This window comes from Rhinoderma darwinii, unplaced genomic scaffold, assembly GCF_050947455.1.
Source record: "Rhinoderma darwinii isolate aRhiDar2 unplaced genomic scaffold, aRhiDar2.hap1 Scaffold_426, whole genome shotgun sequence".
NCBI classification, from domain to species: domain Eukaryota; kingdom Metazoa; phylum Chordata; class Amphibia; order Anura; family Rhinodermatidae; genus Rhinoderma; species Rhinoderma darwinii.
This window is the reverse complement of record NW_027463794.1, coordinates 50,568-78,311: the sequence shown is the minus strand read 5'-3', so window position 1 is coordinate 78,311 and position 27,744 is coordinate 50,568. Positions and strand designations below refer to the sequence as shown.

The following is a 27,744-nucleotide window of genomic DNA, read 5'->3' as shown; positions in this document are numbered from 1 at the left end:
AAGACGGTGAGGCTCAGTCAGTCACTCAGTGTTGCCTGAGAGGGCAACACTGCAACAGCCGGCCGCCAGGCTGTCTTTTTTTTGCACAGCTAGTTGCCTCCAGGAGGCCACAAGAGGGAGACAAGGGACTGCAAAATGGAAAATAGGCATCCACCAACTTTACAGACAACTTCTCCTTGCTCCTACAACCTCCATCCTTGCACAGTTTGTTATTCTTCTAGGTAACATAGTAACAAATCCAAATTGCTGCTCTCTTTGTAGGCAAGCAAGGCTTTGTTGCAACTGCAATTCTTACTTCTTCTTGAAATGTAGGGAAGTACATTCCATCACATCCATCTAGTGTACACAGGTAGGTCCATTGTGGCGGGCAGGCGAGCGGGCGGGCTGCTTTATTGGCTGTTTGCTGTTCCCCTACTCCACTCCACTATTTGACTGTTGTGCTGCATCAATCAATCAATCAATCAATCAATCAATCAATCAATCAATCAATCAATCAATCAGTGGCTGGCTCAGGTGCAGCTCTTTAACTTACCTAAAAGGGAGGGCGGAGAGAAGACAAGGAAGGTGAATGAGGTGTTCCAATGTGAAATGCCGGAAACACAGAAACACAGACGACACACAACAAGAGGTGGCAATCTATTCATTAATTGCATTTAATCAATGAGCTCATTATCACTCATGCATTGTCCAACAGGTGTTGAAATAATGGGATTAAAAGGGGAGATCCCTTCAGAAAGACAGAAACAATAGCAAAGACAAAAAACACTTTTGGAATCTGCTTTTAGTCAACACATAAGGAAAGGGTGCACCGGTCCTGGAAATACTGCAATACCAGGTCAATGCGTGGAGTGGACAGAGCAAGCTCTATTTCCATCTCCCTGTTCTAAAAATCCATTTAATATATGGTCCCCAGATAGGGGACGTATCAGATATTAAACTGATAAGAACAGATACTACACTTGATCTTAGCCAAAAGGCCGAGAAGCGATAACCCGAACGGGCCGCGCGTTGCCCGAGCCTGCCCGATACTGCTGTTCAGCCCTTGCAGCGATTCAGCCTACTTCTAGGCAATTCCATGGGGCCCTGCAGGCTCACACACTCACAGCTACACGGGAGGTGAATAAAGGCCGGAGAGGAAGCCAGACAGGATTTGCTTCTTTTGCTTGCACCACAATGCAGTGCTGAAAGAGGAGGAATCTACATAAAAACGCCTTCCTGGCAACGCCCAAATGCCCTGCTGCCATGCAGATAAACACTGGCAGCGGCAGCAAGTGCATGCCCACAGCCACCCCTTGTTCCTTCACACCTTGTATCAGCTGTAATCCAGTCCAGTCCAGTGCTGCCTGCTGAGCAGCACTGACCAACACTGCCTGGGCCCAGGCTTTTATCTCTGAGGCCCCATTATGATGTCAGAAAGCTGGCTCTGGAATCCTGAGGGCTCCACTATGACACGTGCAAAGTTCCGTCTGAACTTTATATAAGACGGTGAGGCTCAGTCAGTCACTCAGTGTTGCCTGAGAGGGCAACACTGCAACAGCCGGCCGCCAGGCTGTCTTTTTTTTGCACAGCTAGTTGCCTCCAGGAGGCCACAAGAGGGAGACAAGGGACTGCAAAATGGAAAATAGGCATCCACCAACTTTACAGACAACTTCTCCTTGCTCCTACAACCTCCATCCTTGCACAGTTTGTTATTCTTCTAGGTAACATAGTAACAAATCCAAATTGCTGCTCTCTTTGTAGGCAAGCAAGGCTTTGTTGCAACTGCAATTCTTACTTCTTCTTGAAATGTAGGGACGACAGTACATTCCATCACATCCATCTAGTGTACACAGGTAGGTCCATTGTGGCGGGCAGGCGAGCGGGCGGGCTGCTTTATTGGCTGTTTGCTGTTCCCCTACTCCACTCCACTATTTGACTGTTGTGCTGCATCAATCAATCAATCAATCAATCAATCAATCAATCAATCAATCAATCAATCAATCAATCAATCAGTGGCTGGCTCAGGTGCAGCTCTTTAACTTACCTAAAAGGGAGGGCGGAGAGAAGACAAGGAAGGTGAATGAGGTGTTCCAATGTGAAATGCCGGAAACACAGAAACACAGACGACACACAACAAGAGGTGGCAATCTATTCATTAATTGCATTTAATCAATGAGCTCATTATCACTCATGCATTGTCCAACAGGTGTTGAAATAATGGGATTAAAAGGGGAGATCCCTTCAGAAAGACAGAAACAATAGCAAAGACAAAAAACACTTTTGGAATCTGCTTTTAGTCAACACATAAGGAAAGGGTGCACCGGTCCTGGAAATACTGCAATACCAGGTCAATGCGTGGAGTGGACAGAGCAAGCTCTATTTCCATCTCCCTGTTCTAAAAATCCATTTAATATATGGTCCCCAGATAGGGGACGTATCAGATATTAAACTGATAAGAACAGATACTACACTTGATCTTAGCCAAAAGGCCGAGAAGCGATAACCCGAACGGGCCGCGCGTTGCCCGAGCCTGCCCGATACTGCTGTTCAGCCCTTGCAGCGATTCAGCCTACTTCTAGGCAATTCCATGGGGCCCTGCAGGCTCACACACTCACAGCTACACGGGAGGTGAATAAAGGCCGGAGAGGAAGCCAGACAGGATTTGCTTCTTTTGCTTGCACCACAATGCAGTGCTGAAAGAGGAGGAATCTACATAAAAACGCCTTCCTGGCAACGCCCAAATGCCCTGCTGCCATGCAGATAAACACTGGCAGCGGCAGCAAGTGCATGCCCACAGCCACCCCTTGTTCCTTCACACCTTGTATCAGCTGTAATCCAGTCCAGTCCAGTGCTGCCTGCTGAGCAGCACTGACCAACACTGCCTGGGCCCAGGCTTTTATCTCTGAGGCCCCATTATGATGTCAGAAAGCTGGCTCTGGAATCCTGAGGGCTCCACTATGACACGTGCAAAGTTCCGTCTGAACTTTATATAAGACGGTGAGGCTCAGTCAGTCACTCAGTGTTGCCTGAGAGGGCAACACTGCAACAGCCGGCCGCCAGGCTGTCTTTTTTTTGCACAGCTAGTTGCCTCCAGGAGGCCACAAGAGGGAGACAAGGGACTGCAAAATGGAAAATAGGCATCCACCAACTTTACAGACAACTTCTCCTTGCTCCTACAACCTCCATCCTTGCACAGTTTGTTATTCTTCTAGGTAACATAGTAACAAATCCAAATTGCTGCTCTCTTTGTAGGCAAGCAAGGCTTTGTTGCAACTGCAATTCTTACTTCTTCTTGAAATGTAGGGACGACAGTACATTCCATCACATCCATCTAGTGTACACAGGTAGGTCCATTGTGGCGGGCAGGCGAGCGGGCGGGCTGCTTTATTGGCTGTTTGCTGTTCCCCTACTCCACTCCACTATTTGACTGTTGTGCTGCATCAATCAATCAATCAATCAATCAATCAATCAATCAATCAATCAATCAATCAATCAATCAGTGGCTGGCTCAGGTGCAGCTCTTTAACTTACCTAAAAGGGAGGGCGGAGAGAAGACAAGGAAGGTGAATGAGGTGTTCCAATGTGAAATGCCGGAAACACAGAAACACAGACGACACACAACAAGAGGTGGCAATCTATTCATTAATTGCATTTAATCAATGAGCTCATTATCACTCATGCATTGTCCAACAGGTGTTGAAATAATGGGATTAAAAGGGGAGATCCCTTCAGAAAGACAGAAACAATAGCAAAGACAAAAAACACTTTTGGAATCTGCTTTTAGTCAACACATAAGGAAAGGGTGCACCGGTCCTGGAAATACTGCAATACCAGGTCAATGCGTGGAGTGGACAGAGCAAGCTCTATTTCCATCTCCCTGTTCTAAAAATCCATTTAATATATGGTCCCCAGATAGGGGACGTATCAGATATTAAACTGATAAGAACAGATACTACACTTGATCTTAGCCAAAAGGCCGAGAAGCGATAACCCGAACGGGCCGCGCGTTGCCCGAGCCTGCCCGATACTGCTGTTCAGCCCTTGCAGCGATTCAGCCTACTTCTAGGCAATTCCATGGGGCCCTGCAGGCTCACACACTCACAGCTACACGGGAGGTGAATAAAGGCCGGAGAGGAAGCCAGACAGGATTTGCTTCTTTTGCTTGCACCACAATGCAGTGCTGAAAGAGGAGGAATCTACATAAAAACGCCTTCCTGGCAACGCCCAAATGCCCTGCTGCCATGCAGATAAACACTGGCAGCGGCAGCAAGTGCATGCCCACAGCCACCCCTTGTTCCTTCACACCTTGTATCAGCTGTAATCCAGTCCAGTCCAGTGCTGCCTGCTGAGCAGCACTGACCAACACTGCCTGGGCCCAGGCTTTTATCTCTGAGGCCCCATTATGATGTCAGAAAGCTGGCTCTGGAATCCTGAGGGCTCCACTATGACACGTGCAAAGTTCCGTCTGAACTTTATATAAGACGGTGAGGCTCAGTCAGTCACTCAGTGTTGCCTGAGAGGGCAACACTGCAACAGCCGGCCGCCAGGCTGTCTTTTTTTTGCACAGCTAGTTGCCTCCAGGAGGCCACAAGAGGGAGACAAGGGACTGCAAAATGGAAAATAGGCATCCACCAACTTTACAGACAACTTCTCCTTGCTCCTACAACCTCCATCCTTGCACAGTTTGTTATTCTTCTAGGTAACATAGTAACAAATCCAAATTGCTGCTCTCTTTGTAGGCAAGCAAGGCTTTGTTGCAACTGCAATTCTTACTTCTTCTTGAAATGTAGGGACGACAGTACATTCCATCACATCCATCTAGTGTACACAGGTAGGTCCATTGTGGCGGGCAGGCGAGCGGGCGGGCTGCTTTATTGGCTGTTTGCTGTTCCCCTACTCCACTCCACTATTTGACTGTTGTGCTGCATCAATCAATCAATCAATCAATCAATCAATCAATCAATCAATCAATCAATCAATCAATCAGTGGCTGGCTCAGGTGCAGCTCTTTAACTTACCTAAAAGGGAGGGCGGAGAGAAGACAAGGAAGGTGAATGAGGTGTTCCAATGTGAAATGCCGGAAACACAGAAACACAGACGACACACAACAAGAGGTGGCAATCTATTCATTAATTGCATTTAATCAATGAGCTCATTATCACTCATGCATTGTCCAACAGGTGTTGAAATAATGGGATTAAAAGGGGAGATCCCTTCAGAAAGACAGAAACAATAGCAAAGACAAAAAACACTTTTGGAATCTGCTTTTAGTCAACACATAAGGAAAGGGTGCACCGGTCCTGGAAATACTGCAATACCAGGTCAATGCGTGGAGTGGACAGAGCAAGCTCTATTTCCATCTCCCTGTTCTAAAAATCCATTTAATATATGGTCCCCAGATAGGGGACGTATCAGATATTAAACTGATAAGAACAGATACTACACTTGATCTTAGCCAAAAGGCCGAGAAGCGATAACCCGAACGGGCCGCGCGTTGCCCGAGCCTGCCCGATACTGCTGTTCAGCCCTTGCAGCGATTCAGCCTACTTCTAGGCAATTCCATGGGGCCCTGCAGGCTCACACACTCACAGCTACACGGGAGGTGAATAAAGGCCGGAGAGGAAGCCAGACAGGATTTGCTTCTTTTGCTTGCACCACAATGCAGTGCTGAAAGAGGAGGAATCTACATAAAAACGCCTTCCTGGCAACGCCCAAATGCCCTGCTGCCATGCAGATAAACACTGGCAGCGGCAGCAAGTGCATGCCCACAGCCACCCCTTGTTCCTTCACACCTTGTATCAGCTGTAATCCAGTCCAGTCCAGTGCTGCCTGCTGAGCAGCACTGACCAACACTGCCTGGGCCCAGGCTTTTATCTCTGAGGCCCCATTATGATGTCAGAAAGCTGGCTCTGGAATCCTGAGGGCTCCACTATGACACGTGCAAAGTTCCGTCTGAACTTTATATAAGACGGTGAGGCTCAGTCAGTCACTCAGTGTTGCCTGAGAGGGCAACACTGCAACAGCCGGCCGCCAGGCTGTCTTTTTTTTGCACAGCTAGTTGCCTCCAGGAGGCCACAAGAGGGAGACAAGGGACTGCAAAATGGAAAATAGGCATCCACCAACTTTACAGACAACTTCTCCTTGCTCCTACAACCTCCATCCTTGCACAGTTTGTTATTCTTCTAGGTAACATAGTAACAAATCCAAATTGCTGCTCTCTTTGTAGGCAAGCAAGGCTTTGTTGCAACTGCAATTCTTACTTCTTCTTGAAATGTAGGGACGACAGTACATTCCATCACATCCATCTAGTGTACACAGGTAGGTCCATTGTGGCGGGCAGGCGAGCGGGCGGGCTGCTTTATTGGCTGTTTGCTGTTCCCCTACTCCACTCCACTATTTGACTGTTGTGCTGCATCAATCAATCAATCAATCAATCAATCAATCAATCAATCAATCAATCAATCAATCAATCAGTGGCTGGCTCAGGTGCAGCTCTTTAACTTTCCTAAAAGGGAGGGCGGAGAGAAGACAAGGAAGGTGAATGAGGTGTTCCAATGTGAAATGCCGGAAACACAGAAACACAGACGCCACACAACAAGAGGTGGCAATCTATTCATTAATTGCATTTAATCAATGAGCTCATTATCACTCATGCATTGTCCAACAGGTGTTGAAATAATGGGATTAAAAGGGGAGATCCCTTCAGAAAGACAGAAACAATAGCAAAGACAAAAAACACTTTTGGAATCTGCTTTTAGTCAACACATAAGGAAAGGGTGCACCGGTCCTGGAAATACTGCAATACCAGGTCAATGCGTGGAGTGGACAGAGCAAGCTCTATTTCCATCTCCCTGTTCTAAAAATCCAATTAATATATGGTCCCCAGATAGGGGACGTATCAGATATTAAACTGATAAGAACAGATACTACACTTGATCTTAGCCAAAAGGCCGAGAAGCGATAACCCGAACGGGCCGCGCGTTGCCCGAGCCTGCCCGATACTGCTGTTCAGCCCTTGCAGCGATTCAGCCTACTTCTAGGCAATTCCATGGGGCCCTGCAGGCTCACACACTCACAGCTACACGGGAGGTGAATAAAGGCCGGAGAGGAAGCCAGACAGGATTTGCTTCTTTTGCTTGCACCACAATGCAGTGCTGAAAGAGGAGGAATCTACATAAAAACGCCTTCCTGGCAACGCCCAAATGCCCTGCTGCCATGCAGATAAACACTGGCAGCGGCAGCAAGTGCATGCCCACAGCCACCCCTTGTTCCTTCACACCTTGTATCAGCTGTAATCCAGTCCAGTCCAGTGCTGCCTGCTGAGCAGCACTGACCAACACTGCCTGGGCCCAGGCTTTTATCTCTGAGGCCCCATTATGATGTCAGAAAGCTGGCTCTGGAATCCTGAGGGCTCCACTATGACACGTGCAAAGTTCCGTCTGAACTTTATATAAGACGGTGAGGCTCAGTCAGTCACTCAGTGTTGCCTGAGAGGGCAACACTGCAACAGCCGGCCGCCAGGCTGTCTTTTTTTTGCACAGCTAGTTGCCTCCAGGAGGCCACAAGAGGGAGACAAGGGACTGCAAAATGGAAAATAGGCATCCACCAACTTTACAGACAACTTCTCCTTGCTCCTACAACCTCCATCCTTGCACAGTTTGTTATTCTTCTAGGTAACATAGTAACAAATCCAAATTGCTGCTCTCTTTGTAGGCAAGCAAGGCTTTGTTGCAACTGCAATTCTTACTTCTTCTTGAAATGTAGGGACGACAGTACATTCCATCACATCCATCTAGTGTACACAGGTAGGTCCATTGTGGCGGGCAGGCGAGGGGGCGGGCTGCTTTATTGGCTGTTTGCTGTTCCCCTACTCCACTCCACTATTTGACTGTTGTGCTGCATCAATCAATCAATCAATCAATCAATCAATCAATCAATCAATCAATCAATCAATCAATCAGTGGCTGGCTCAGGTGCAGCTCTTTAACTTACCTAAAAGGGAGGGCGGAGAGAAGACAAGGAAGGTGAATGAGGTGTTCCAATGTGAAATGCCGGAAACACAGAAACACAGACGACACACAACAAGAGGTGGCAATCTATTCATTAATTGCATTTAATCAGTGAGCTCATTATCACTCATGCATTGTCCAACAGGTGTTGAAATAATGGGATTAAAAGGGGAGATCCCTTCAGAAAGACAGAAACAATAGCAAAGACAAAAAACACTTTTGGAATCTGCTTTTAGTCAACACATAAGGAAAGGGTGCACCGGTCCTGGAAATACTGCAATACCAGGTCAATGCGTGGAGTGGACAGAGCAAGCTCTATTTCCATCTCCCTGTTCTAAAAATCCATTTAATATATGGTCCCCAGATAGGGGACGTATCAGATATTAAACTGATAAGAACAGATACTACACTTGATCTTAGCCAAAAGGCCGAGAAGCGATAACCCGAACGGGCCGCGCGTTGCCCGAGCCTGCCCGATACTGCTGTTCAGCCCTTGCAGCGATTCAGCCTACTTCTAGGCAATTCCATGGGGCCCTGCAGGCTCACACACTCACAGCTACACGGGAGGTGAATAAAGGCCGGAGAGGAAGCCAGACAGGATTTGCTTCTTTTGCTTGCACCACAATGCAGTGCTGAAAGAGGAGGAATCTACATAAAAACGCCTTCCTGGCAACGCCCAAATGCCCTGCTGCCATGCAGATAAACACTGGCAGCGGCAGCAAGTGCATGCCCACAGCCACCCCTTGTTCCTTCACACCTTGTATCAGCTGTAATCCAGTCCAGTCCAGTGCTGCCTGCTGAGCAGCACTGACCAACACTGCCTGGGCCCAGGCTTTTATCTCTGAGGCCCCATTATGATGTCAGAAAGCTGGCTCTGGAATCCTGAGGGCTCCACTATGACACGTGCAAAGTTCCGTCTGAACTTTATATAAGACGGTGAGGCTCAGTCAGTCACTCAGTGTTGCCTGAGAGGGCAACACTGCAACAGCCGGCCGCCAGGCTGTCTTTTTTTTGCACAGCTAGTTGCCTCCAGGAGGCCACAAGAGGGAGACAAGGGACTGCAAAATGGAAAATAGGCATCCACCAACTTTACAGACAACTTCTCCTTGCTCCTACAACCTCCATCCTTGCACAGTTTGTTATTCTTCTAGGTAACATAGTAACAAATCCAAATTGCTGCTCTCTTTGTAGGCAAGCAAGGCTTTGTTGCAACTGCAATTCTTACTTCTTCTTGAAATGTAGGGACGACAGTACATTCCATCACATCCATCTAGTGTACACAGGTAGGTCCATTGTGGCGGGCAGGCGAGCGGGCGGGCTGCTTTATTGGCTGTTTGCTGTTCCCCTACTCCACTCCACTATTTGACTGTTGTGCTGCATCAATCAATCAATCAATCAATCAATCAATCAATCAATCAATCAATCAATCAATCAGTGGCTGGCTCAGGTGCAGCTCTTTAACTTACCTAAAAGGGAGGGCGGAGAGAAGACAAGGAAGGTGAATGAGGTGTTCCAATGTGAAATGCCGGAAACACAGAAACACAGACGACACACAACAAGAGGTGGCAATCTATTCATTAATTGCATTTAATCAATGAGCTCATTATCACTCATGCATTGTCCAACAGGTGTTGAAATAATGGGATTAAAAGGGGAGATCCCTTCAGAAAGACAGAAACAATAGCAAAGACAAAAAACACTTTTGGAATCTGCTTTTAGTCAACACATAAGGAAAGGGTGCACCGGTCCTGGAAATACTGCAATACCAGGTCAATGCGTGGAGTGGACAGAGCAAGCTCTATTTCCATCTCCCTGTTCTAAAAATCCATTTAATATATGGTCCCCAGATAGGGGACGTATCAGATATTAAACTGATAAGAACAGATACTACACTTGATCTTAGCCAAAAGGCCGAGAAGCGATAACCCGAACGGGCCGCGCGTTGCCCGAGCCTGCCCGATACTGCTGTTCAGCCCTTGCAGCGATTCAGCCTACTTCTAGGCAATTCCATGGGGCCCTGCAGGCTCACACACTCACAGCTACACGGGAGGTGAATAAAGGCCGGAGAGGAAGCCAGACAGGATTTGCTTCTTTTGCTTGCACCACAATGCAGTGCTGAAAGAGGAGGAATCTACATAAAAACGCCTTCCTGGCAACGCCCAAATGCCCTGCTGCCATGCAGATAAACACTGGCAGCGGCAGCAAGTGCATGCCCACAGCCACCCCTTGTTCCTTCACACCTTGTATCAGCTGTAATCCAGTCCAGTCCAGTGCTGCCTGCTGAGCAGCACTGACCAACACTGCCTGGGCCCAGGCTTTTATCTCTGAGGCCCCATTATGATGTCAGAAAGCTGGCTCTGGAATCCTGAGGGCTCCACTATGACACGTGCAAAGTTCCGTCTGAACTTTATATAAGACGGTGAGGCTCAGTCAGTCACTCAGTGTTGCCTGAGAGGGCAACACTGCAACAGCCGGCCGCCAGGCTGTCTTTTTTTTGCACAGCTAGTTGCCTCCAGGAGGCCACAAGAGGGAGACAAGGGACTGCAAAATGGAAAATAGGCATCCACCAACTTTACAGACAACTTCTCCTTGCTCCTACAACCTCCATCCTTGCACAGTTTGTTATTCTTCTAGGTAACATAGTAACAAATCCAAATTGCTGCTCTCTTTGTAGGCAAGCAAGGCTTTGTTGCAACTGCAATTCTTACTTCTTCTTGAAATGTAGGGACGACAGTACATTCCATCACATCCATCTAGTGTACACAGGTAGGTCCATTGTGGCGGGCAGGCGAGCGGGCGGGCTGCTTTATTGGCTGTTTGCTGTTCCCCTACTCCACTCCACTATTTGACTGTTGTGCTGCATCAATCAATCAATCAATCAATCAATCAATCAATCAATCAATCAATCAATCAGTGGCTGGCTCAGGTGCAGCTCTTTAACTTACCTAAAAGGGAGGGCGGAGAGAAGACAAGGAAGGTGAATGAGGTGTTCCAATGTGAAATGCCGGAAACACAGAAACACAGACGACACACAACAAGAGGTGGCAATCTATTCATTAATTGCATTTAATCAATGAGCTCATTATCACTCATGCATTGTCCAACAGGTGTTGAAATAATGGGATTAAAAGGGGAGATCCCTTCAGAAAGACAGAAACAATAGCAAAGACAAAAAACACTTTTGGAATCTGCTTTTAGTCAACACATAAGGAAAGGGTGCACCGGTCCTGGAAATACTGCAATACCAGGTCAATGCGTGGAGTGGACAGAGCAAGCTCTATTTCCATCTCCCTGTTCTAAAAATCCATTTAATATATGGTCCCCAGATAGGGGACGTATCAGATATTAAACTGATAAGAACAGATACTACACTTGATCTTAGCCAAAAGGCCGAGAAGCGATAACCCGAACGGGCCGCGCGTTGCCCGAGCCTGCCCGATACTGCTGTTCAGCCCTTGCAGCGATTCAGCCTACTTCTAGGCAATTCCATGGGGCCCTGCAGGCTCACACACTCACAGCTACACGGGAGGTGAATAAAGGCCGGAGAGGAAGCCAGACAGGATTTGCTTCTTTTGCTTGCACCACAATGCAGTGCTGAAAGAGGAGGAATCTACATAAAAACGCCTTCCTGGCAACGCCCAAATGCCCTGCTGCCATGCAGATAAACACTGGCAGCGGCAGCAAGTGCATGCCCACAGCCACCCCTTGTTCCTTCACACCTTGTATCAGCTGTAATCCAGTCCAGTCCAGTGCTGCCTGCTGAGCAGCACTGACCAACACTGCCTGGGCCCAGGCTTTTATCTCTGAGGCCCCATTATGATGTCAGAAAGCTGGCTCTGGAATCCTGAGGGCTCCACTATGACACGTGCAAAGTTCCGTCTGAACTTTATATAAGACGGTGAGGCTCAGTCAGTCACTCAGTGTTGCCTGAGAGGGCAACACTGCAACAGCCGGCCGCCAGGCTGTCTTTTTTTTGCACAGCTAGTTGCCTCCAGGAGGCCACAAGAGGGAGACAAGGGACTGCAAAATGGAAAATAGGCATCCACCAACTTTACAGACAACTTCTCCTTGCTCCTACAACCTCCATCCTTGCACAGTTTGTTATTCTTCTAGGTAACATAGTAACAAATCCAAATTGCTGCTCTCTTTGTAGGCAAGCAAGGCTTTGTTGCAACTGCAATTCTTACTTCTTCTTGAAATGTAGGGACGACAGTACATTCCATCACATCCATCTAGTGTACACAGGTAGGTCCATTGTGGCGGGCAGGCGAGCGGGCGGGCTGCTTTATTGGCTGTTTGCTGTTCCCCTACTCCACTCCACTATTTGACTGTTGTGCTGCATCAATCAATCAATCAATCAATCAATCAATCAATCAATCAATCAATCAATCAATCAATCAATCAGTGGCTGGCTCAGGTGCAGCTCTTTAACTTACCTAAAAGGGAGGGCGGAGAGAAGACAAGGAAGGTGAATGAGGTGTTCCAATGTGAAATGCCGGAAACACAGAAACACAGACGACACACAACAAGAGGTGGCAATCTATTCATTAATTGCATTTAATCAATGAGCTCATTATCACTCATGCATTGTCCAACAGGTGTTGAAATAATGGGATTAAAAGGGGAGATCCCTTCAGAAAGACAGAAACAATAGCAAAGACAAAAAACACTTTTGGAATCTGCTTTTAGTCAACACATAAGGAAAGGGTGCACCGGTCCTGGAAATACTGCAATACCAGGTCAATGCGTGGAGTGGACAGAGCAAGCTCTATTTCCATCTCCCTGTTCTAAAAATCCATTTAATATATGGTCCCCAGATAGGGGACGTATCAGATATTAAACTGATAAGAACAGATACTACACTTGATCTTAGCCAAAAGGCCGAGAAGCGATAACCCGAACGGGCCGCGCGTTGCCCGAGCCTGCCCGATACTGCTGTTCAGCCCTTGCAGCGATTCAGCCTACTTCTAGGCAATTCCATGGGGCCCTGCAGGCTCACACACTCACAGCTACACGGGAGGTGAATAAAGGCCGGAGAGGAAGCCAGACAGGATTTGCTTCTTTTGCTTGCACCACAATGCAGTGCTGAAAGAGGAGGAATCTACATAAAAACGCCTTCCTGGCAACGCCCAAATGCCCTGCTGCCATGCAGATAAACACTGGCAGCGGCAGCAAGTGCATGCCCACAGCCACCCCTTGTTCCTTCACACCTTGTATCAGCTGTAATCCAGTCCAGTCCAGTGCTGCCTGCTGAGCAGCACTGACCAACACTGCCTGGGCCCAGGCTTTTATCTCTGAGGCCCCATTATGATGTCAGAAAGCTGGCTCTGGAATCCTGAGGGCTCCACTATGACACGTGCAAAGTTCCGTCTGAACTTTATATAAGACGGTGAGGCTCAGTCAGTCACTCAGTGTTGCCTGAGAGGGCAACACTGCAACAGCCGGCCGCCAGGCTGTCTTTTTTTTGCACAGCTAGTTGCCTCCAGGAGGCCACAAGAGGGAGACAAGGGACTGCAAAATGGAAAATAGGCATCCACCAACTTTACAGACAACTTCTCCTTGCTCCTACAACCTCCATCCTTGCACAGTTTGTTATTCTTCTAGGTAACATAGTAACAAATCCAAATTGCTGCTCTCTTTGTAGGCAAGCAAGGCTTTGTTGCAACTGCAATTCTTACTTCTTCTTGAAATGTAGGGACGACAGTACATTCCATCACATCCATCTAGTGTACACAGGTAGGTCCATTGTGGCGGGCAGGCGAGCGGGCGGGCTGCTTTATTGGCTGTTTGCTGTTCCCCTACTCCACTCCACTATTTGACTGTTGTGCTGCATCAATCAATCAATCAATCAATCAATCAATCAATCAATCAATCAATCAATCAATCAATCAATCAATCAATCAGTGGCTGGCTCAGGTGCAGCTCTTTAACTTACGTAAAAGGGAGGGCGGAGAGAAGACAAGGAAGGTGAATGAGGTGTTCCAATGTGAAATGCCGGAAACACAGAAACACAGACGACACACAACAAGAGGTGGCAATCTATTCATTAATTGCATTTAATCAATGAGCTCATTATCACTCATGCATTGTCCAACAGGTGTTGAAATAATGGGATTAAAAGGGGAGATCCCTTCAGAAAGACAGAAACAATAGCAAAGACAAAAAACACTTTTGGAATCTGCTTTTAGTCAACACATAAGGAAAGGGTGCACCGGTCCTGGAAATACTGCAATACCAGGTCAATGCGTGGAGTGGACAGAGCAAGCTCTATTTCCATCTCCCTGTTCTAAAAATCCATTTAATATATGGTCCCCAGATAGGGGACGTATCAGATATTAAACTGATAAGAACAGATACTACACTTGATCTTAGCCAAAAGGCCGAGAAGCGATAACCCGAACGGGCCGCGCGTTGCCCGAGCCTGCCCGATACTGCTGTTCAGCCCTTGCAGCGATTCAGCCTACTTCTAGGCAATTCCATGGGGCCCTGCAGGCTCACACACTCACAGCTACACGGGAGGTGAATAAAGGCCGGAGAGGAAGCCAGACAGGATTTGCTTCTTTTGCTTGCACCACAATGCAGTGCTGAAAGAGGAGGAATCTACATAAAAACGCCTTCCTGGCAACGCCCAAATGCCCTGCTGCCATGCAGATAAACACTGGCAGCGGCAGCAAGTGCATGCCCACAGCCACCCCTTGTTCCTTCACACCTTGTATCAGCTGTAATCCAGTCCAGTCCAGTGCTGCCTGCTGAGCAGCACTGACCAACACTGCCTGGGCCCAGGCTTTTATCTCTGAGGCCCCATTATGATGTCAGAAAGCTGGCTCTGGAATCCTGAGGGCTCCACTATGACACGTGCAAAGTTCCGTCTGAACTTTATATAAGACGGTGAGGCTCAGTCAGTCACTCAGTGTTGCCTGAGAGGGCAACACTGCAACAGCCGGCCGCCAGGCTGTCTTTTTTTTGCACAGCTAGTTGCCTCCAGGAGGCCACAAGAGGGAGACAAGGGACTGCAAAATGGAAAATAGGCATCCACCAACTTTACAGACAACTTCTCCTTGCTCCTACAACCTCCATCCTTGCACAGTTTGTTATTCTTCTAGGTAACATAGTAACAAATCCAAATTGCTGCTCTCTTTGTAGGCAAGCAAGGCTTTGTTGCAACTGCAATTCTTACTTCTTCTTGAAATGTAGGGACGACAGTACATTCCATCACATCCATCTAGTGTACACAGGTAGGTCCATTGTGGCGGGCAGGCGAGCGGGCGGGCTGCTTTATTGGCTGTTTGCTGTTCCCCTACTCCACTCCACTATTTGACTGTTGTGCTGCATCAATCAATCAATCAATCAATCAATCAATCAATCAATCAATCAATCAATCAATCAATCAATCAGTGGCTGGCTCAGGTGCAGCTCTTTAACTTACCTAAAAGGGAGGGCGGAGAGAAGACAAGGAAGGTGAATGAGGTGTTCCAATGTGAAATGCCGGAAACACAGAAACACAGACGACACACAACAAGAGGTGGCAATCTATTCATTAATTGCATTTAATCAATGAGCTCATTATCACTCATGCATTGTCCAACAGGTGTTGAAATAATGGGATTAAAAGGGGAGATCCCTTCAGAAAGACAGAAACAATAGCAAAGACAAAAAACACTTTTGGAATCTGCTTTTAGTCAACACATAAGGAAAGGGTGCACCGGTCCTGGAAATACTGCAATACCAGGTCAATGCGTGGAGTGGACAGAGCAAGCTCTATTTCCATCTCCCTGTTCTAAAAATCCATTTAATATATGGTCCCCAGATAGGGGACGTATCAGATATTAAACTGATAAGAACAGATACTACACTTGATCTTAGCCAAAAGGCCGAGAAGCGATAACCCGAACGGGCCGCGCGTTGCCCGAGCCTGCCCGATACTGCTGTTCAGCCCTTGCAGCGATTCAGCCTACTTCTAGGCAATTCCATGGGGCCCTGCAGGCTCACACACTCACAGCTACACGGGAGGTGAATAAAGGCCGGAGAGGAAGCCAGACAGGATTTGCTTCTTTTGCTTGCACCACAATGCAGTGCTGAAAGAGGAGGAATCTACATAAAAACGCCTTCCTGGCAACGCCCAAATGCCCTGCTGCCATGCAGATAAACACTGGCAGCGGCAGCAAGTGCATGCCCACAGCCACCCCTTGTTCCTTCACACCTTGTATCAGCTGTAATCCAGTCCAGTCCAGTGCTGCCTGCTGAGCAGCACTGACCAACACTGCCTGGGCCCAGGCTTTTATCTCTGAGGCCCCATTATGATGTCAGAAAGCTGGCTCTGGAATCCTGAGGGCTCCACTATGACACGTGCAAAGTTCCGTCTGAACTTTATATAAGACGGTGAGGCTCAGTCAGTCACTCAGTGTTGCCTGAGAGGGCAACACTGCAACAGCCGGCCGCCAGGCTGTCTTTTTTTTGCACAGCTAGTTGCCTCCAGGAGGCCACAAGAGGGAGACAAGGGACTGCAAAATGGAAAATAGGCATCCACCAACTTTACAGACAACTTCTCCTTGCTCCTACAACCTCCATCCTTGCACAGTTTGTTATTCTTCTAGGTAACATAGTAACAAATCCAAATTGCTGCTCTCTTTGTAGGCAAGCAAGGCTTTGTTGCAACTGCAATTCTTACTTCTTCTTGAAATGTAGGGACGACAGTACATTCCATCACATCCATCTAGTGTACACAGGTAGGTCCATTGTGGCGGGCAGGCGAGCGGGCGGGCTGCTTTATTGGCTGTTTGCTGTTCCCCTACTCCACTCCACTATTTGACTGTTGTGCTGCATCAATCAATCAATCAATCAATCAATCAATCAATCAATCAATCAATCAATCAATCAATCAGTGGCTGGCTCAGGTGCAGCTCTTTAACTTACCTAAAAGGGAGGGCGGAGAGAAGACAAGGAAGGTGAATGAGGTGTTCCAATGTGAAATGCCGGAAACACAGAAACACAGACGACACACAACAAGAGGTGGCAATCTATTCATTAATTGCATTTAATCAATGAGCTCATTATCACTCATGCATTGTCCAACAGGTGTTGAAATAATGGGATTAAAAGGGGAGATCCCTTCAGAAAGACAGAAACAATAGCAAAGACAAAAAACACTTTTGGAATCTGCTTTTAGTCAACACATAAGGAAAGGGTGCACCGGTCCTGGAAATACTGCAATACCAGGTCAATGCGTGGAGTGGACAGAGCAAGCTCTATTTCCATCTCCCTGTTCTAAAAATCCATTTAATATATGGTCCCCAGATAGGGGACGTATCAGATATTAAACTGATAAGAACAGATACTACACTTGATCTTAGCCAAAAGGCCGAGAAGCGATAACCCGAACGGGCCGCGCGTTGCCCGAGCCTGCCCGATACTGCTGTTCAGCCCTTGCAGCGATTCAGCCTACTTCTAGGCAATTCCATGGGGCCCTGCAGGCTCACACACTCACAGCTACACGGGAGGTGAATAAAGGCCGGAGAGGAAGCCAGACAGGATTTGCTTCTTTTGCTTGCACCACAATGCAGTGCTGAAAGAGGAGGAATCTACATAAAAACGCCTTCCTGGCAACGCCCAAATGCCCTGCTGCCATGCAGATAAACACTGGCAGCGGCAGCAAGTGCATGCCCACAGCCACCCCTTGTTCCTTCACACCTTGTATCAGCTGTAATCCAGTCCAGTCCAGTGCTGCCTGCTGAGCAGCACTGACCAACACTGCCTGGGCCCAGGCTTTTATCTCTGAGGCCCCATTATGATGTCAGAAAGCTGGCTCTGGAATCCTGAGGGCTCCACTATGACACGTGCAAAGTTCCGTCTGAACTTTATATAAGACGGTGAGGCTCAGTCAGTCACTCAGTGTTGCCTGAGAGGGCAACACTGCAACAGCCGGCCGCCAGGCTGTCTTTTTTTTGCACAGCTAGTTGCCTCCAGGAGGCCACAAGAGGGAGACAAGGGACTGCAAAATGGAAAATAGGCATCCACCAACTTTACAGACAACTTCTCCTTGCTCCTACAACCTCCATCCTTGCACAGTTTGTTATTCTTCTAGGTAACATAGTAACAAATCCAAATTGCTGCTCTCTTTGTAGGCAAGCAAGGCTTTGTTGCAACTGCAATTCTTACTTCTTCTTGAAATGTAGGGACGACAGTACATTCCATCACATCCATCTAGTGTACACAGGTAGGTCCATTGTGGCGGGCAGGCGAGCGGGCGGGCTGCTTTATTGGCTGTTTGCTGTTCCCCTACTCCACTCCACTATTTGACTGTTGTGCTGCATCAATCAATCAATCAATCAATCAATCAATCAATCAATCAATCAATCAATCAATCAGTGGCTGGCTCAGGTGCAGCTCTTTAACTTACCTAAAAGGGAGGGCGGAGAGAAGACAAGGAAGGTGAATGAGGTGTTCCAATGTGAAATGCCGGAAACACAGAAACACAGACGACACACAACAAGAGGTGGCAATCTATTCATTAATTGCATTTAATCAATGAGCTCATTATCACTCATGCATTGTCCAACAGGTGTTGAAATAATGGGATTAAAAGGGGAGATCCCTTCAGAAAGACAGAAACAATAGCAAAGACAAAAAACACTTTTGGAATCTGCTTTTAGTCAACACATAAGGAAAGGGTGCACCGGTCCTGGAAATACTGCAATACCAGGTCAATGCGTGGAGTGGACAGAGCAAGCTCTATTTCCATCTCCCTGTTCTAAAAATCCATTTAATATATGGTCCCCAGATAGGGGACGTATCAGATATTAAACTGATAAGAACAGATACTACACTTGATCTTAGCCAAAAGGCCGAGAAGCGATAACCCGAACGGGCCGCGCGTTGCCCGAGCCTGCCCGATACTGCTGTTCAGCCCTTGCAGCGATTCAGCCTACTTCTAGGCAATTCCATGGGGCCCTGCAGGCTCACACACTCACAGCTACACGGGAGGTGAATAAAGGCCGGAGAGGAAGCCAGACAGGATTTGCTTCTTTTGCTTGCACCACAATGCAGTGCTGAAAGAGGAGGAATCTACATAAAAACGCCTTCCTGGCAACGCCCAAATGCCCTGCTGCCATGCAGATAAACACTGGCAGCGGCAGCAAGTGCATGCCCACAGCCACCCCTTGTTCCTTCACACCTTGTATCAGCTGTAATCCAGTCCAGTCCAGTGCTGCCTGCTGAGCAGCACTGACCAACACTGCCTGGGCCCAGGCTTTTATCTCTGAGGCCCCATTATGATGTCAGAAAGCTGGCTCTGGAATCCTGAGGGCTCCACTATGACACGTGCAAAGTTCCGTCTGAACTTTATATAAGACGGTGAGGCTCAGTCAGTCACTCAGTGTTGCCTGAGAGGGCAACACTGCAACAGCCGGCCGCCAGGCTGTCTTTTTTTTGCACAGCTAGTTGCCTCCAGGAGGCCACAAGAGGGAGACAAGGGACTGCAAAATGGAAAATAGGCATCCACCAACTTTACAGACAACTTCTCCTTGCTCCTACAACCTCCATCCTTGCACAGTTTGTTATTCTTCTAGGTAACATAGTAACAAATCCAAATTGCTGCTCTCTTTGTAGGCAAGCAAGGCTTTGTTGCAACTGCAATTCTTACTTCTTCTTGAAATGTAGGGACGACAGTACATTCCATCACATCCATCTAGTGTACACAGGTAGGTCCATTGTGGCGGGCAGGCGAGCGGGCGGGCTGCTTTATTGGCTGTTTGCTGTTCCCCTACTCCACTCCACTATTTGACTGTTGTGCTGCATCAATCAATCAATCAATCAATCAATCAATCAATCAATCAATCAATCAATCAATCAATCAGTGGCTGGCTCAGGTGCAGCTCTTTAACTTACCTAAAAGGGAGGGCGGAGAGAAGACAAGGAAGGTGAATGAGGTGTTCCAATGTGAAATGCCGGAAACACAGAAACACAGACGACACACAACAAGAGGTGGCAATCTATTCATTAATTGCATTTAATCAATGAGCTCATTATCACTCATGCATTGTCCAACAGGTGTTGACATAATGGGATTAAAAGGGGAGATCCCTTCAGAAAGACAGAAACAATAGCAAAGACAAAAAACACTTTTGGAATCTGCTTTTAGTCAACACATAAGGAAAGGGTGCACCGGTCCTGGAAATACTGCAATACCAGGTCAATGCGTGGAGTGGACAGAGCAAGCTCTATTTCCATCTCCCTGTTCTAAAAATCCATTTAATATATGGTCCCCAGATAGGGGACGTATCAGATATTAAACTGATAAGAACAGATACTACACTTGATCTTAGCCAAAAGGCCGAGAAGCGATAACCCGAACGGGCCGCGCGTTGCCCGAGCCTGCCCGATACTGCTGTTCAGCCCTTGCAGCGATTCAGCCTACTTCTAGGCAATTCCATGGGGCCCTGCAGGCTCACACACTCACAGCTACACGGGAGGTGAATAAAGGCCGGAGAGGAAGCCAGACAGGATTTGCTTCTTTTGCTTGCACCACAATGCAGTGCTGAAAGAGGAGGAATCTACATAAAAACGCCTTCCTGGCAACGCCCAAATGCCCTGCTGCCATGCAGATAAACACTGGCAGCGGCAGCAAGTGCATGCCCACAGCCACCCCTTGTTCCTTCACACCTTGTATCAGCTGTAATCCAGTCCAGTCCAGTGCTGCCTGCTGAGCAGCACTGACCAACACTGCCTGGGCCCAGGCTTTTATCTCTGAGGCCCCATTATGATGTCAGAAAGCTGGCTCTGGAATCCTGAGGGCTCCACTATGACACGTGCAAAGTTCCGTCTGAACTTTATATAAGACGGTGAGGCTCAGTCAGTCACTCAGTGTTGCCTGAGAGGGCAACACTGCAACAGCCGGCCGCCAGGCTGTCTTTTTTTTGCACAGCTAGTTGCCTCCAGGAGGCCACAAGAGGGAGACAAGGGACTGCAAAATGGAAAATAGGCATCCACCAACTTTACAGACAACTTCTCCTTGCTCCTACAACCTCCATCCTTGCACAGTTTGTTATTCTTCTAGGTAACATAGTAACAAATCCAAATTGCTGCTCTCTTTGTAGGCAAGCAAGGCTTTGTTGCAACTGCAATTCTTACTTCTTCTTGAAATGTAGGGACGACAGTACATTCCATCACATCCATCTAGTGTACACAGGTAGGTCCATTGTGGCGGGCAGGCGAGCGGGCGGGCTGCTTTATTGGCTGTTTGCTGTTCCCCTACTCCACTCCACTATTTGACTGTTGTGCTGCATCAATCAATCAATCAATCAATCAATCAATCAATCAATCAATCAATCAGTGGCTGGCTCAGGTGCAGCTCTTTAACTTACCTAAAAGGGAGGGCGGAGAGAAGACAAGGAAGGTGAATGAGGTGTTCCAATGTGAAATGCCGGAAACACAGAAACACAGACGACACACAACAAGAGGTGGCAATCTATTCATTAATTGCATTTAATCAATGAGCTCATTATCACTCATGCATTGTCCAACAGGTGTTGAAATAATGGGATTAAAAGGGGAGATCCCTTCAGAAAGACAGAAACAATAGCAAAGACAAAAAACACTTTTGGAATCTGCTTTTAGTCAACACATAAGGAAAGGGTGCACCGGTCCTGGAAATACTGCAATACCAGGTCAATGCGTGGAGTGGACAGAGCAAGCTCTATTTCCATCTCCCTGTTCTAAAAATCCATTTAATATATGGTCCCCAGATAGGGGACGTATCAGATATTAAACTGATAAGAAAAGATACTACACTTGATCTTAGCCAAAAGGCCGAGAAGCGATAACCCGAACGGGCCGCGCGTTGCCCGAGCCTGCCCGATACTGCTGTTCAGCCCTTGCAGCGATTCAGCCTACTTCTAGGCAATTCCATGGGGCCCTGCAGGCTCACACACTCACAGCTACACGGGAGGTGAATAAAGGCCGGAGAGGAAGCCAGACAGGATTTGCTTCTTTTGCTTGCACCACAATGCAGTGCTGAAAGAGGAGGAATCTACATAAAAACGCCTTCCTGGCAACGCCCAAATGCCCTGCTGCCATGCAGATAAACACTGGCAGCGGCAGCAAGTGCATGCCCACAGCCACCCCTTGTTCCTTCACACCTTGTATCAGCTGTAATCCAGTCCAGTCCAGTGCTGCCTGCTGAGCAGCACTGACCAACACTGCCTGGGCCCAGGCTTTTATCTCTGAGGCCCCATTATGATGTCAGAAAGCTGGCTCTGGAATCCTGAGGGCTCCACTATGACACGTGCAAAGTTCCGTCTGAACTTTATATAAGACGGTGAGGCTCAGTCAGTCACTCAGTGTTGCCTGAGAGGGCAACACTGCAACAGCCGGCCGCCAGGCTGTCTTTTTTTTGCACAGCTAGTTGCCTCCAGGAGGCCACAAGAGGGAGACAAGGGACTGCAAAATGGAAAATAGGCATCCACCAACTTTACAGACAACTTCTCCTTGCTCCTACAACCTCCATCCTTGCACAGTTTGTTATTCTTCTAGGTAACATAGTAACAAATCCAAATTGCTGCTCTCTTTGTAGGCAAGCAAGGCTTTGTTGCAACTGCAATTCTTACTTCTTCTTGAAATGTAGGGGCGACAGTACATTCCATCACATCCATCTAGTGTACACAGGTAGGTCCATTGTGGCGGGCAGGCGAGCGGGCGGGCTGCTTTATTGGCTGTTTGCTGTTCCCCTACTCCACTCCACTATTTGACTGTTGTGCTGCATCAATCAATCAATCAATCAATCAATCAATCAATCAATCAATCAATCAATCAATCAATCAGTGGCTGGCTCAGGTGCAGCTCTTTAACTTACCTAAAAGGGAGGGCGGAGAGAAGACAAGGAAGGTGAATGAGGTGTTCCAATGTGAAATGCCGGAAACACAGAAACACAGACGACACACAACAAGAGGTGGCAATCTATTCATTAATTGCATTTAATCAATGAGCTCATTATCACTCATGCATTGTCCAACAGGTGTTGAAATAATGGGATTAAAAGGGGAGATCCCTTCAGAAAGACAGAAACAATAGCAAAGACAAAAAACACTTTTGGAATCTGCTTTTAGTCAACACATAAGGAAAGGGTGCACCGGTCCTGGAAATACTGCAATACCAGGTCAATGCGTGGAGTGGACAGAGCAAGCTCTATTTCCATCTCCCTGTTCTAAAAATCCATTTAATATATGGTCCCCAGATAGGGGACGTATCAGATATTAAACTGATAAGAACAGATACTACACTTGATCTTAGCCAAAAGGCCGAGAAGCGATAACCCGAACGGGCCGCGCGTTGCCCGAGCCTGCCCGATACTGCTGTTCAGCCCTTGCAGCGATTCAGCCTACTTCTAGGCAATTCCATGGGGCCCTGCAGGCTCACACACTCACAGCTACACGGGAGGTGAATAAAGGCCGGAGAGGAAGCCAGACAGGATTTGCTTCTTTTGCTTGCACCACAATGCAGTGCTGAAAGAGGAGGAATCTACATAAAAACGCCTTCCTGGCAACGCCCAAATGCCCTGCTGCCATGCAGATAAACACTGGCAGCGGCAGCAAGTGCATGCCCACAGCCACCCCTTGTTCCTTCACACCTTGTATCAGCTGTAATCCAGTCCAGTCCAGTGCTGCCTGCTGAGCAGCACTGACCAACACTGCCTGGGCCCAGGCTTTTATCTCTGAGGCCCCATTATGATGTCAGAAAGCTGGCTCTGGAATCCTGAGGGCTCCACTATGACACGTGCAAAGTTCCGTCTGAACTTTATATAAGACGGTGAGGCTCAGTCAGTCACTCAGTGTTGCCTGAGAGGGCAACACTGCAACAGCCGGCCGCCAGGCTGTCTTTTTTTTGCACAGCTAGTTGCCTCCAGGAGGCCACAAGAGGGAGACAAGGGACTGCAAAATGGAAAATAGGCATCCACCAACTTTACAGACAACTTCTCCTTGCTCCTACAACCTCCATCCTTGCACAGTTTGTTATTCTTCTAGGTAACATAGTAACAAATCCAAATTGCTGCTCTCTTTGTAGGCAAGCAAGGCTTTGTTGCAACTGCAATTCTTACTTCTTCTTGAAATGTAGGGACGACAGTACATTCCATCACATCCATCTAGTGTACACAGGTAGGTCCATTGTGGCGGGCAGGCGAGCGGGCGGGCTGCTTTATTGGCTGTTTGCTGTTCCCCTACTCCACTCCACTATTTGACTGTTGTGCTGCATCAATCAATCAATCAATCAATCAATCAATCAATCAATCAATGGCTGGCTCAGGTGCAGCTCTTTAACTTACCTAAAAGGGAGGGCGGAGAGAAGACAAGGAAGGTGAATGAGGTGTTCCAATGTGAAATGCCGGAAACACAGAAACACAGACGACACACAACAAGAGGTGGCAATCTATTCATTAATTGCATTTAATCAATGAGCTCATTATCACTCATGCATTGTCCAACAGGTGTTGAAATAATGGGATTAAAAGGGGAGATCCCTTCAGAAAGACAGAAACAATAGCAAAGACAAAAAACACTTTTGGAATCTGCTTTTAGTCAACACATAAGGAAAGGGTGCACCGGTCCTGGAAATACTGCAATACCAGGTCAATGCGTGGAGTGGACAGAGCAAGCTCTATTTCCATCTCCCTGTTCTAAAAATCCATTTAATATATGGTCCCCAGATAGGGGACGTATCAGATATTAAACTGATAAGAACAGATACTACACTTGATCTTAGCCAAAAGGCCGAGAAGCGATAACCCGAACGGGCCGCGCGTTGCCCGAGCCTGCCCGATACTGCTGTTCAGCCCTTGCAGCGATTCAGCCTACTTCTAGGCAATTCCATGGGGCCCTGCAGGCTCACACACTCACAGCTACACGGGAGGTGAATAAAGGCCGGAGAGGAAGCCAGACAGGATTTGCTTCTTTTGCTTGCACCACAATGCAGTGCTGAAAGAGGAGGAATCTACATAAAAACGCCTTCCTGGCAACGCCCAAATGCCCTGCTGCCATGCAGATAAACACTGGCAGCGGCAGCAAGTGCATGCCCACAGCCACCCCTTGTTCCTTCACACCTTGTATCAGCTGTAATCCAGTCCAGTCCAGTGCTGCCTGCTGAGCAGCACTGACCAACACTGCCTGGGCCCAGGCTTTTATCTCTGAGGCCCCATTATGATGTCAGAAAGCTGGCTCTGGAATCCTGAGGGCTCCACTATGAAACGTGCAAAGTTCCGTCTGAACTTTATATAAGACGGTGAGGCTCAGTCAGTCACTCAGTGTTGCCTGAGAGGGCAACACTGCAACAGCCGGCCGCCAGGCTGTCTTTTTTTTGCACAGCTAGTTGCCTCCAGGAGGCCACAAGAGGGAGACAAGGGACTGCAAAATGGAAAATAGGCATCCACCAACTTTACAGACAACTTCTCCTTGCTCCTACAACCTCCATCCTTGCACAGTTTGTTATTCTTCTAGGTAACATAGTAACAAATCCAAATTGCTGCTCTCTTTGTAGGCAAGCAAGGCTTTGTTGCAACTGCAATTCTTACTTCTTCTTGAAATGTAGGGACGACAGTACATTCCATCACATCCATCTAGTGTACACAGGTAGGTCCATTGTGGCGGGCAGGCGAGCGGGCGGGCTGCTTTATTGGCTGTTTGCTGTTCCCCTACTCCACTCCACTATTTGACTGTTGTGCTGCATCAATCAATCAATCAATCAATCAATCAATCAATCAATCAATCAATCAATCAATCAGTGGCTGGCTCAGGTGCAGCTCTTTAACTTACCTAAAAGGGAGGGCGGAGAGAAGACAAGGAAGGTGAATGAGGTGTTCCAATGTGAAATGCCGGAAACACAGAAACACAGACGACACACAACAAGAGGTGGCAATCTATTCATTAATTGCATTTAATCAATGAGCTCATTATCACTCATGCATTGTCCAACAGGTGTTGAAATAATGGGATTAAAAGGGGAGATCCCTTCAGAAAGACAGAAACAATAGCAAAGACAAAAAACACTTTTGGAATCTGCTTTTAGTCAACACATAAGGAAAGGGTGCACCGGTCCTGGAAATACTGCAATACCAGGTCAATGCGTGGAGTGGACAGAGCAAGCTCTATTTCCATCTCCCTGTTCTAAAAATCCATTTAATATATGGTCCCCAGATAGGGGACGTATCAGATATTAAACTGATAAGAACAGATACTACACTTGATCTTAGCCAAAAGGCCGAGAAGCGATAACCCGAACGGGCCGCGCGTTGCCCGAGCCTGCCCGATACTGCTGTTCAGCCCTTGCAGCGATTCAGCCTACTTCTAGGCAATTCCATGGGGCCCTGCAGGCTCACACATTCACAGCTACACGGGAGGTGAATAAAGGCCGGAGAGGAAGCCAGACAGGATTTGCTTCTTTTGCTTGCACCACAATGCAGTGCTGAAAGAGGAGGAATCTACATAAAAACGCCTTCCTGGCAACGCCCAAATGCCCTGCTGCCATGCAGATAAACACTGGCAGCGGCAGCAAGTGCATGCCCACAGCCACCCCTTGTTCCTTCACACCTTGTATCAGCTGTAATCCAGTCCAGTCCAGTGCTGCCTGCTGAGCAGCACTGACCAACACTGCCTGGGCCCAGGCTTTTATCTCTGAGGCCCCATTATGATGTCAGAAAGCTGGCTCTGGAATCCTGAGGGCTCCACTATGACACGTGCAAAGTTCCGTCTGAACTTTATATAAGACGGTGAGGCTCAGTCAGTCACTCAGTGTTGCCTGAGAGGGCAACACTGCAACAGCCGGCCGCCAGGCTGTCTTTTTTTTGCACAGCTAGTTGCCTCCAGGAGGCCACAAGAGGGAGACAAGGGACTGCAAAATGGAAAATAGGCATCCACCAACTTTACAGACAACTTCTCCTTGCTCCTACAACCTCCATCCTTGCACAGTTTGTTATTCTTCTAGGTAACATAGTAACAAATCCAAATTGCTGCTCTCTTTGTAGGCAAGCAAGGCTTTGTTGCAACTGCAATTCTTACTTCTTCTTGAAATGTAGGGACGACAGTACATTCCATCACATCCATCTAGTGTACACAGGTAGGTCCATTGTGGCGGGCAGGCGAGCGGGCGGGCTGCTTTATTGGCTGTTTGCTGTTCCCCTACTCCACTCCACTATTTGACTGTTGTGCTGCATCAATCAATCAATCAATCAATCAATCAATCAATCAATCAATCAATCAATCAGTGGCTGGCTCAGGTGCAGCTCTTTAACTTACCTAAAAGGGAGGGCGGAGAGAAGACAAGGAAGGTGAATGAGGTGTTCCAATGTGAAATGCCGGAAACACAGAAACACAGACGACACACAACAAGAGGTGGCAATCTATTCATTAATTGCATTTAATCAATGAGCTCATTATCACTCATGCATTGTCCAACAGGTGTTGAAATAATGGGATAAAAAGGGGAGATCCCTTCAGAAAGACAGAAACAATAGCAAAGACAAAAAACACTTTTGGAATCTGCTTTTAGTCAACACATAAGGAAAGGGTGCACCGGTCCTGGAAATACTGCAATACCAGGTCAATGCGTGGAGTGGACAGAGCAAGCTCTATTTCCATCTCCCTGTTCTAAAAATCCATTTAATATATGGTCCCCAGATAGGGGACGTATCAGATATTAAACTGATAAGAACAGATACTACACTTGATCTTAGCCAAAAGGCCGAGAAGCGATAACCCGAACGGGCCGCGCGTTGCCC

The 27,744-nt window shown here is 47.6% G+C and overlaps 19 non-coding genes across 19 annotated transcripts; all 19 read right to left on the bottom strand.

The window, feature by feature from the left end:
* Nucleotides 1-798: 798 nt before the first annotated feature.
* LOC142710608 (U2 spliceosomal RNA) lies at nucleotides 799-989 on the bottom strand. Its single transcript, XR_012869621.1, has one exon. It is a non-coding gene; the product is annotated as a U2 spliceosomal RNA (small nuclear RNA).
* Nucleotides 990-2,289: 1,300 nt separating this feature from the next.
* Nucleotides 2,290-2,480, bottom strand: LOC142710607 (U2 spliceosomal RNA). Its single transcript, XR_012869620.1, has one exon. It is a non-coding gene; the product is annotated as a U2 spliceosomal RNA (small nuclear RNA).
* Nucleotides 2,481-3,776: 1,296 nt separating this feature from the next.
* LOC142710606 (U2 spliceosomal RNA) lies at nucleotides 3,777-3,967 on the bottom strand. The gene has a single exon (XR_012869619.1). It is a non-coding gene; the product is annotated as a U2 spliceosomal RNA (small nuclear RNA).
* Nucleotides 3,968-5,263: 1,296 nt separating this feature from the next.
* Nucleotides 5,264-5,454, bottom strand: LOC142710605 (U2 spliceosomal RNA). The gene has a single exon (XR_012869618.1). It is a non-coding gene; the product is annotated as a U2 spliceosomal RNA (small nuclear RNA).
* A 1,296-nt stretch (nucleotides 5,455-6,750) lies between these two features.
* On the bottom strand, nucleotides 6,751-6,941 carry LOC142710534 (U2 spliceosomal RNA). The gene has a single exon (XR_012869561.1). It is a non-coding gene; the product is annotated as a U2 spliceosomal RNA (small nuclear RNA).
* Nucleotides 6,942-8,237: 1,296 nt separating this feature from the next.
* Nucleotides 8,238-8,428, bottom strand: LOC142710603 (U2 spliceosomal RNA). The gene has a single exon (XR_012869617.1). It is a non-coding gene; the product is annotated as a U2 spliceosomal RNA (small nuclear RNA).
* Nucleotides 8,429-9,720: 1,292 nt separating this feature from the next.
* On the bottom strand, nucleotides 9,721-9,911 carry LOC142710601 (U2 spliceosomal RNA). Its single transcript, XR_012869615.1, has one exon. It is a non-coding gene; the product is annotated as a U2 spliceosomal RNA (small nuclear RNA).
* A 1,288-nt stretch (nucleotides 9,912-11,199) lies between these two features.
* Nucleotides 11,200-11,390, bottom strand: LOC142710600 (U2 spliceosomal RNA). The gene has a single exon (XR_012869614.1). It is a non-coding gene; the product is annotated as a U2 spliceosomal RNA (small nuclear RNA).
* A 1,300-nt stretch (nucleotides 11,391-12,690) lies between these two features.
* LOC142710599 (U2 spliceosomal RNA) lies at nucleotides 12,691-12,881 on the bottom strand. Its single transcript, XR_012869613.1, has one exon. It is a non-coding gene; the product is annotated as a U2 spliceosomal RNA (small nuclear RNA).
* Nucleotides 12,882-14,189: 1,308 nt separating this feature from the next.
* On the bottom strand, nucleotides 14,190-14,380 carry LOC142710598 (U2 spliceosomal RNA). The gene has a single exon (XR_012869612.1). It is a non-coding gene; the product is annotated as a U2 spliceosomal RNA (small nuclear RNA).
* Nucleotides 14,381-15,680: 1,300 nt separating this feature from the next.
* LOC142710597 (U2 spliceosomal RNA) lies at nucleotides 15,681-15,871 on the bottom strand. The gene has a single exon (XR_012869611.1). It is a non-coding gene; the product is annotated as a U2 spliceosomal RNA (small nuclear RNA).
* A 1,296-nt stretch (nucleotides 15,872-17,167) lies between these two features.
* On the bottom strand, nucleotides 17,168-17,358 carry LOC142710596 (U2 spliceosomal RNA). The gene has a single exon (XR_012869610.1). It is a non-coding gene; the product is annotated as a U2 spliceosomal RNA (small nuclear RNA).
* A 1,292-nt stretch (nucleotides 17,359-18,650) lies between these two features.
* On the bottom strand, nucleotides 18,651-18,841 carry LOC142710595 (U2 spliceosomal RNA). Its single transcript, XR_012869609.1, has one exon. It is a non-coding gene; the product is annotated as a U2 spliceosomal RNA (small nuclear RNA).
* Nucleotides 18,842-20,137: 1,296 nt separating this feature from the next.
* On the bottom strand, nucleotides 20,138-20,328 carry LOC142710594 (U2 spliceosomal RNA). Its single transcript, XR_012869608.1, has one exon. It is a non-coding gene; the product is annotated as a U2 spliceosomal RNA (small nuclear RNA).
* Nucleotides 20,329-21,612: 1,284 nt separating this feature from the next.
* Nucleotides 21,613-21,803, bottom strand: LOC142710535 (U2 spliceosomal RNA). The gene has a single exon (XR_012869562.1). It is a non-coding gene; the product is annotated as a U2 spliceosomal RNA (small nuclear RNA).
* Nucleotides 21,804-23,099: 1,296 nt separating this feature from the next.
* Nucleotides 23,100-23,290, bottom strand: LOC142710592 (U2 spliceosomal RNA). Its single transcript, XR_012869607.1, has one exon. It is a non-coding gene; the product is annotated as a U2 spliceosomal RNA (small nuclear RNA).
* A 1,276-nt stretch (nucleotides 23,291-24,566) lies between these two features.
* On the bottom strand, nucleotides 24,567-24,757 carry LOC142710591 (U2 spliceosomal RNA). The gene has a single exon (XR_012869606.1). It is a non-coding gene; the product is annotated as a U2 spliceosomal RNA (small nuclear RNA).
* Nucleotides 24,758-26,049: 1,292 nt separating this feature from the next.
* On the bottom strand, nucleotides 26,050-26,240 carry LOC142710589 (U2 spliceosomal RNA). Its single transcript, XR_012869604.1, has one exon. It is a non-coding gene; the product is annotated as a U2 spliceosomal RNA (small nuclear RNA).
* A 1,288-nt stretch (nucleotides 26,241-27,528) lies between these two features.
* LOC142710588 (U2 spliceosomal RNA) lies at nucleotides 27,529-27,719 on the bottom strand. Its single transcript, XR_012869603.1, has one exon. It is a non-coding gene; the product is annotated as a U2 spliceosomal RNA (small nuclear RNA).
* Nucleotides 27,720-27,744: the final 25 nt, after the last annotated feature.